The sequence below is a fragment of the Nerophis ophidion genome, linkage group LG14 (assembly GCF_033978795.1).
Source record: "Nerophis ophidion isolate RoL-2023_Sa linkage group LG14, RoL_Noph_v1.0, whole genome shotgun sequence".
NCBI classification, from domain to species: domain Eukaryota; kingdom Metazoa; phylum Chordata; class Actinopteri; order Syngnathiformes; family Syngnathidae; genus Nerophis; species Nerophis ophidion.
In genome coordinates this window covers 23,802,942-23,812,673 of record NC_084624.1, presented here as the reverse complement: position 1 = coordinate 23,812,673, position 9,732 = coordinate 23,802,942, and the positions used below count along the sequence as shown (strand labels likewise).

Genomic DNA, 9,732 nt, shown 5'->3' with positions numbered 1-9,732 from the left:
GAAATGTCCTGCCTCTACCGGAAGTCGCAGACGATGATGTCACATGTTGATGGCTCCTCACATATTCACATTGATTTTAATGGGAGCCTCCAACAAAAACAGCTATTCGGACCGAGAAAACGACAATTTCCCCATTAATTTGAGCGAAGATGAAAGATTCGTGTTTGAAGATATTGATAGCGACGGACTAGGAAAAAAAAAAAAAAACGCGATTGCATTGGGACGGATTCAGATGTTTTTAGACACATTTACTAGGTTAATTCTAGGAAATCCCTTATCTTTCTATTGTGTTGCTAGTGTTTTCGTGAGTTTAACAGTACCTGATAGTTGAAGGTGTACGTCCACGGGTGTGTTGACGCGCAGCGTCTCAGGGAAGTCGACGGCAGCTGATCTCCGGTAAGAAGCGACTTTTTACCACAATTTTCTCACCGAAACCTGCTGGTTGACATTCGGTCGGGATCCATGTTCGCTGTGATCCATAGTAAAGTTTCACCTCCGTGAATTTTAAACAAGGAATCACCGTGTGTTTGTGTGGCTAAAGGCTAAAGCTTCCAAACTCCATCGTTCCACTGTGACTTCTCCAATATTAATTGAACAAATTGCAAAAGATTCAGCAACACAGATGTCCAAAAAACTGTATAATTATGCCGTTAAAGCAGACGACTTTTAGCTGTGTGTGTGCACAGCGCTCATACTTCCTAAAAACCCGTGACGTCTTGCGTACACGTCATCATTACACGATATTTCGAAGACGAAACTCCCGGGAAATTTAAAATTGTAATTTAGTAAACTAAAAAGGCCGTATTGGCATGTGTTGCAATGTTGATATTTCGTCGTTGATATATAAACTATCAGACTGGGTGGTGGGTAGTAGTGAGTTTCAGTAGGCCTTTAATGCCACTGCTTGATTTATTCATAAATACGTCATTTGAATGGCTTAGTCTACAGAGCATTTGTAAAAGGTATACAACTCGAAACATATATGTAACCGTTGTGATTTGTCTATAATAACCACAGTGCTGATTGAGATAACACATGTTGTTAACATTAGAGATGTTAGTGTGTGAAAGTGCCACAGAGACAGTCTATTGTCTGCAGACATCTGCAGGCATGCTAACGCCGAGTGTCCTCCTTCCCTCCCCGCCCTTTTTCTCCTGAATAATGTAGCAGCTAACCCCGCCCACTTGGCCGCCTCTGTCCAATGGCAGACGCGCATCCTGTCAAGCTATGTCGCCGGCAGCCAATCATGATCCTCCCGGTGATCCGTGCGAACCGGATGATCCTCCCTCTTTTCGCTAGCTGCCGAAACAGACGTCAGGCGTGGATTTTCGGTCACCGGCTCTCATTCGGTGTGGAGTTGCTCCGGGACCGGACGCAGGGGGAGTGAGAATAGTCACCGGTGGACATCTGCTTGTTGGACCACCGGCGTGAGTATGCGTGGACATTTAAATGTGGGGAAACTGTAACGGAATGCGTGGATTATACTTCAAAAAAAAAAAAACTATTTTCATAACAACTGCGTGACCTTTTAGAAACTCCAACTTATCCGGTGTTTCTTTGAGAGGCGTCCACGAGTGACCTATTTCATTGATAACGTAAAGTTTCTGCGAACCGTTTTAACTTGCGGTCATTTGCACTCCGCGGACCGAAAAGGACAAGCGGTAGAAAATGGATGTGCGCAGAGGCTGATAAACGGTGGCTATTATTTTTGCAGCTTGAACAATGCGCACCGGCTTTGTGTGGGCCATCTGTCATTGTATCGACATCACACACACACACACACACGCACACACACACGCACACACACACGCACACACACACGCACGCACACAGGCACCTGAAGAGCAGACAGCCATCGTTCAGAGCCACCACCCCGTCCACGACCACGCCATGACGCATGGTGTGTGTGTGTTTAACCCAGGAAAAAAACAACAACACACACACACCACTGCTGCTATTCCTCATTTATGCTTTTTAAACGCAACAACGCCTCTGCAAAAATAAAAATGAAAAAAATAACAAAGTGTGGTCCTTTTGCCCATGTGAATGTCTCACATGGCCTCGACTGCCATTTTCAGGGCGTCCACTCTTTGGTAGATCATCTTCTGTAGAAACTGCTTCCCTTTTTTTTGGGGAGGGTTGACAATGATTTGCTGCTTTTTCCTGCAAGCACGTCTCTGAGCACTAATGTGGCGTGCAGTTAATGAGGCCGTCTCCGTAAATTATTCTGCCACCTGGAATATAGTAGGTCTAGACCACGGGTGTCAAACTCAAGGCCCGAGGGCCAAATCTGGCCCACCACGTCATTTAATCTGACCCGCAAACACCTGGAAATGATATACCGTATTTTCTTGAATTGCCGCCGGGGCGTTAATTAATTTAAAACCTCTTCTCACTCCTGCGCTTACCAAAGGCATGCGGTAAAAGTAAGCATGTGCTAATTATTTTAAAACCTTTTCTCACTCCGGCACTTACCAAAGGCAATCAGTAAATATTTGAGTGTTATGTAAGCTTGGACCTTAAATCCTACTGAATAGCTTTTAATCTTCTTCCCTTTATGCGATTTCAAAATACCGGTATTGAAATCAGCCTCCTCCATTTTGAAAATGATGACAGGAGAAGTGTCACTCGTGACGTCACAAGTTTGACCAGGCGGGAATACTAAGCATGCGCTAATTATTTTGCGAAGCGAGTTTGACCCGGCAGTAATTCAAGGCAGGAGCATACTACTGTATTTTTCGGAGTATTAGTCACTCCAGAGTATAAGTCGCACCCGCCGAAAATGCATAATAATTGCTGGAATAAACTTATATAAGTCGCACTGGAGTATAAGTCGCATTTTTGGGGGAAATTTATTTGATAAAACCCAACACCAAGAATAGACATTTGAAAGGCAATTTAAAATAAAGAATAGTGAACAACAGGCTGAATAAGTGTACGTTATATGACGCATAAATAACCAACTGAGAAGGTGCCTGGTATGTTAATGTAACATATTATGGTAAGAGTCATTCAAATAACTATAACATATAGAACATGCTATACGTTTACCAAACAATCTGTCACTCCTAATTGATAAATCCCATGAAATCTTATACGTCTAGTCTCTTACGTGAATGAGCTAAATAATATTATTTGATATTTTACGGTAATGTGTTAATAATTTCACACATAAGTTGCTCCTTATAGTCCAAAAAATACGTTATATGCCCTGCGGCAATTCAAGGAAATACGGTATGTCCATGATGTACCTCATATTTTCTCACTTAATGTAATTTATTTTTTTAAATTTCTCAAAAAAAATATATGTATTGCTTGAAATTGCATGCCTTTTCAACTTGAATAGTATCCAATATTGCAACAAATATTACAGTATATTTCCAAACATCCATGCATTTTCTACCGCTTGTCCCTTTTGGGGTCAAGGGCGGTCGCTGGAACCTATATCAGCTGCATTCAGGCGGAAGGCAGCGTACACCCTGGACAAGTCGCCACCTCATCACAGGGCCAACACAGATAGACAGACAACATTCACACTCACATTCACACACTAGGGACCATTTGGTGTTGCCAATCCACATTTTTGTTTAAATAAAAATATTCAACTTTACAGCAAACTACCCATCAAATTAATAAAAATGACAATACATTTTACAGTCTTCTTTACAGCCTTCTTTACCATGAATTGATGAACATGGACCCCGACTTAAGCAAGTTGAAAAATGTATTCAGGTGTTAACATTTAGTGGTCGATTGTACGGAATATGTACTGTACTTTGCAATCTACTAATACAAGTCTCAATCAATCAATCAAAAGCAATATTACTGAAAATAATATATTGCTACTTATATTGCTACTTTGGTACATTTTTAGTCTACTTTATACCTGCATTATCCTTTCCATCCTCCATCCTTACCCTTTCCATCCGTTGTAACTGAGCTACTGTGCGGAACAATTTCCCTTGCGGATCAATAAAGTTTGTCCAAGTCTGAGTCTAAATGGAAAAAAACTACTGCTAGTTTTTGCGTGAACATTCTGTTGACTGAGATTTTTTTGTTAAAATAAAGCCAATACTGCAATTTTTTTGTGGTCCCTTTTATTTCGAAAAGTACCAAAAAGTATCGAAATACATTTTGGTACCGGTACCAAAATATTTGGTTTTGGAACAACACTACAACAGGGGCAACATCATAAAAAGGATACAAAAGGGATTGAAAATGATAGTTAAAAGGTGCATTAACTAAAAGCTTTACTAAACAGAGAAGTTTTCAAATGTTTCTTAAAAGTGTCAACACAGTCCAGATCACGGTGCAAGTTGTTCCAGAGCACGAGTGTCAAACTCAAGGCCCGGGGGCCAGATCTGGCCCACAAACACCTGGAAATGATATGTGTCAATAAAGTACTTCATATTTTCCCACTAAATGTAATTGTTTTTTTTCCATTTTGACAGAAAAAATACATGTACCGTTTGAAATTGCACCAAATATTACAGTATATTATCATACATTCCAAACATGTTTTTGTCTAAATGAAAATACTTAACTTTACAGCAAACTACCTGTCAATTAATAAAAATGACAATAAATGTTACGTTGTTCTTTACAGCCTATTACTGTGAAATGAGAAAAAACTACTACTGTTTTTTGCGGTAAAATTCTGTTGACTGAGCTGCCAGTTTTGGACTGTAAAACCAACGGTTGTTGTTTTTAACGGTGTATTCCTGGAAATGGAAAGACGCTACATTTGTATTTAACGGTAGAAAAACTGGCAGCTAAGTTGCCAGAATGAAAAAGGAACTTGTTCAGTTTTTCCATGAACATGATAATGTTGAAAAAAAACAATGTCAATTTAACACAAAAATTCTGGCAACTCTGGCCATCTTTTTCCGTAAAAAAAAAACCAAGAACAGTCATACTGTTTTTCCATTTACCGTAAAACAGTATTTTACAGTAAAATGTTGTAAATGTAAAGTTTTTTCTGTAAAATTGACAGTCTACTTAAAACAAGTATATTATATTGGCAAATTCATACATTATTCACTGTTACAAGTGGCCCTCTGAAGGCAGCCATACATGTAACTGCCATGTGGCCCCCAATGACATCCCTGCTGTAGACGCTTAGTGCATTCTTTAGTCCAATGATGTCAAACTCAAGGTCCGGGGGCCAGATGTGGCCCGCTACTTCATTTTATTTGGCGGCACGAAAGCCAGGAAATAATATGTATCAATAAAGTACTGTAACTTTTCTTACTAAATGTATTCATCCTTTCTATTTTGGGAGAGAAAAAAATATGTACTCCATGTAATCGCATATTATATTAACTTAAATATTGTCTAATTATGCAAAAATGTATTATCAAACATTCAAACCATTTTTAAATATAAATAAATACTAATAATAATGATTTCAAAGCAAGTTATCCTACAAATTTTGCAGTGTAAAAGTAGCATTAGATTTCATGGTAAAATTGGTACAGCATTTTTCTCTGAAATGAAAAAAAAAAACGGTACTTTTTTTTTACTGTAATAAACTGTGGTGCCATTTTGGCATTACACCGAAAAATCTACAGTAGTTGATTTGCGGTGAGAAACAAAAAACTAAATGGCAGCTCAGGTGCAAACATTTTACTGCAAAATTGTAGTGTTTTTTTATTTACGGTAAAAAAATTAAATGTAAATTTTACAGTAAAATTCTGGCAACTGAGCTGCCTTATTTTTGTCTTTTTTTTTTACCATGAAAACATCAGTACTGTTTTTCCATTTCCAATAATATACACTACATTTTTTTTTTACATTTTAGTTTTAAAGAATGTAATAATAGTATTCACTGTTACAAGCGGCCCTTTGATGGCAGCCATAACTGCCATATGACCCTCCATGAAAACGAGATTGACACGCCTGGTCTAGACGCTGAGTGCAGCGTTGCATTAAACAGGGCATTGAACGCAACGTGATATAAAGACATGGAAAAGTGTTTTGCCTTTAATGAGAAACTCTCCACTTTATGCTGATAAGTTGGAGTGTTTTAGGCTGATTAAATACAGTAGGAGCTCTTAAAGATGGTTGTTTTATTTCATGAAGTGCATTCATTTAGTCAAACCTTGCCATAATAAAAACAAACCTTTATTAACTCTGCCGGCGATGTTTTCAGTTGCATTTTAACATTCTTAATTGTCAAGCAAGTGTAAAAAGAATTCAAAAATAAAATGAAACCATTTTATTCCTGCAGTTGGAGAAAATCACGACCATTGAATGCAATGGAATGTCTTAAGTCAACCTGCTTGACTTTTCCCAAAACAATTAGAAATAATCAAGTCAGTCAAGGGAATTATTATTATTATTGTTATTATTCCATCCATCCATTTTCTACCACTTATTTCCTTTGGGGCGCGGGGGGGGCGCTGGTGCCTATCTCAGCCACAATCGGGCGGAAGGCGAGGTACACCCTGGACCAGTCGCCACCTCATCGCAGTATTGTCATTATTATTATTATTATGATGCCTTAGAGTCTGTTTCCATGACATCGTTACGAATGTGGCATGCAACGTTTTTAAGTAATTTCACAAATGACATGCAAGTATAAGAAGAATACTAAATAAAACAAAATTAAAACTACTTCGGAAGACGGAAGGTATTTGCAGTGCAATTCTGACCCCCAGTGGCGTTTCTTTGGTACTGCTTGAATGAATAAGTGTGGTGGTCGGTCTATTGCATGCGTTTATGTTATGATTAGTGTTGTCAAACAATACATTTTATTTAATCAGGTTGATCACACTTTTGAATTTTGATTAATCTTGATTAATCACAGGTTATTACTTGCCTGCATAATTGAAATGTACTTTAAAAAACAGCCTAATATTTGGACACAAATGCAATTTTATTGTCAGAATGTTGTACAGGAACATTATTTTTTACTTGTTACTTGAATGCACATATTATATTTTCTCCAAACTTGATAATAGTTTTATCTCAAGTCCGGTCATGGTGTATTTTGGAGTGAAATGAACCAGCGAGCTCACCAGTCGGAGTCTCCTCACTCATCTTTGCATGGATGTATGCACTCGTGCTGCCTTTCAGGTAAACATCTGGGTAAAATGCGTGATTAATCTGTATTTTTACATGACTAATACGATCATTTTTTGTGATTAAACACATGAGTTAACTCGCTATTTTTGTCAACCCGAGTTATAATGTGTTAAAGGTGCTTGTCATTGAAATCTAGTTCATGGTATTATTATATTAATGATACATTTTATATGTCGGCGGCTTTCTGGGTATCGTAAAACATTAATGATTACATTTTATTTAGTTTTTACATTTTTTTAAATTATAATCAGTCGAGCAAAATAACCAATAATGCCAATCCCAGCCCATCAACATTCCAAATAGCAACCAACAGAGCGATTGAGAAGACATAAACATGGCACACAAAAAAAGAATGATTTCAACAACAGTGTCAATATTAATAAGAATTCCAAGAATGATTCAATTTAAGTATTTGAGCAGCTTTCCAACAGTGTGTTGCATTCCATTTTTTGTTTCTATGGTTATCATCGCACTTTTTCCTATTTTCCTTCTGTGGAGGCAAAACTCACTTTCGGAGTTCATCCTGCAAAACTGGCTGAAACTAGGCGTGTCAAAGTGGTTTTCATTGAGGGCCGCTTTGCAGTTTTGGCTGCCCTCAGATGGCCACTTGTAACAGTGAATAACATACAGTATGAATATAAATGTGTATATATAAAACATGTGTATAATTGTCTTTTTTTACATACGCTGTACGAAACCAAATCTTTACTGTATAAAACTGGCAGCTCAGTCGCCACAGTTTTATTGTTCTATTTGCAGGTTTGTTTGTTTTTTGCAGCATATAAAGTGAAAAATACATGGAATTAAATTTAATGGAATGGAAAAACGGTACCACTGGTTTTTTTTAACTTAAAATTCATGCAAGTTTTTTATACCGTAAAATCTACGGTCGATGTTTTTTATAGTGTATTATTACTCAACATTGAAAGTGGATTTTACTGTAAAAAAAAATGTTTGTTGAAGTCAAGCAGATATTTAAGTATTTATCATTTTTAAAACAATAACATTGTTTGGAAATGTATGATGATATATTTTGTTTTACTATTAGAGATGATTAAAGTGTAGATATATGTAATTGTACGCAGTACATTTATTTTTATAATACATTGATTAGGAAAGGTAAGGTACTTTATTTACACATATAATTTCCACGCTTTCGAGGGCCACACCAATTAATTAGGCGGGCCAGATCTGGCCCCCGGGCCTTGAGTTTGACACGTGTGGACTAAATGTTGCAAAGTGTTCCACTAAAGAAGGATGCACACGGATGGGAGACTTTGGGGCGGAGTACATTCCACATCTGTTTCATCCAGTCTGAGGTCGCGGGCGGATGTTCAGTTCAGTTCAGTTTCAGTTATTTGGAACATGAATACATGACAACGTAATGCATCACATATTTCCAGTTGTTTCATTACAACAGTTCGAAAAGGAGTAGGAGCTTATTTAATCTTACCCCTTTTCATACCGCAGCAATTTTATCCCATCTCTTTGTTCTCTGTAACATAATAGTGAATAAATAAGTAATATACTGTACCATAGTAAGCAAACAAATATTAAATACATAAATAATCTTTATCTCAAAAAAGAAAAAAAAGGGTTCACGATGTTCACCATAATTCTTGTTCTGTGTACTTTGTGAACACTAGTAGTTTGAACAGTCTATTAAACTGAATCATATTGGTGCTTTGTTGATTTATTTGCTTGATCCATTCTATCATTTAATTCCACTTACTGATATGCTAAACGTTTTAAGTGTTGTACGAGCGTACAAATGTTTTAAATTAGATTTTCCTCTAAGGTTATATTACTCCTCTTTTGTTGAGGAGAATTTTTGTACATTCTTGGCTAGCAGGTTTTAGTTTGCTTTGTGCATAATTCAAATCGCTGAATTTCAGTATTTGTGATTCAATAAATAAAGGGTTTGTATCTTCTCTATATCCAACATGATGTATTATTCTAATTCACTGGTCCCCAAACTACGTCCCGTGGGAAAGATACGGCCCGCCAGTGTCCAAAATCCAGGCCACAGGTAGTCCCGACTAAAAAAAAGTTTGTTTATTAATTAACTTTTTTTAAATTATTTTCTTTATTATTATTTTTTCAAAATGTCCTTTCTAGCCCATCCAGAATCCATTTATTACCATTTGTTACCCTCGGGGTCTCCTAAGCGCTCTAGCAAATCGTATTTGAAGTAATTACGTACTTATATCACACATGTGCATGAATTACCTTTAGGTGTTGTTATCTAATAATAGCAATTTGGATAGCCTAGGTTAGCTTTCATTGAGTGTATATTCTATCACAGGGGTCCCCAAACTATGGCCTGCGGGCCAGAACTTGCCCGCCAACGTCCATAATCCAGCCAGCGGGTACTTCCAAGTAAAATAAATAAATAAATATATATATATATATATATATATATATATATATATATTATTTTTTTTTTAATTATTATTATTTTTTTATTTTATTACATTTTCATAAATCTCATTTTTCTAGTCCATCCATCAATCCATTTTCTATCGCTTGTTACTCTCGGGGTCTTCTAACCGCTCTGGCAAATCATATTTTCTAAAAAAATACATTTTCCCATCGATAAAGTGACGTCATCACGCTTTCAGTCAATTAGTACACAAGGGAAAAAAA

General features: G+C 37.0%; 1 long non-coding RNA gene across 2 annotated transcripts in view; it reads left to right on the top strand.

The window, feature by feature from the left end:
• The first annotated feature begins 1,294 nt into the window (after positions 1-1,294).
• LOC133568318 (uncharacterized) overlaps positions 1,295-9,732 on the top strand; it is an 18,445-nt gene continuing 10,007 nt past the window's right edge. For both annotated transcript variants that reach the window (XR_009809569.1, XR_009809570.1), the window contains exon 1: positions 1,295-1,427. This is a non-coding gene — a long non-coding RNA (uncharacterized LOC133568318). The remainder of the gene's footprint in view (positions 1,428-9,732) is intronic.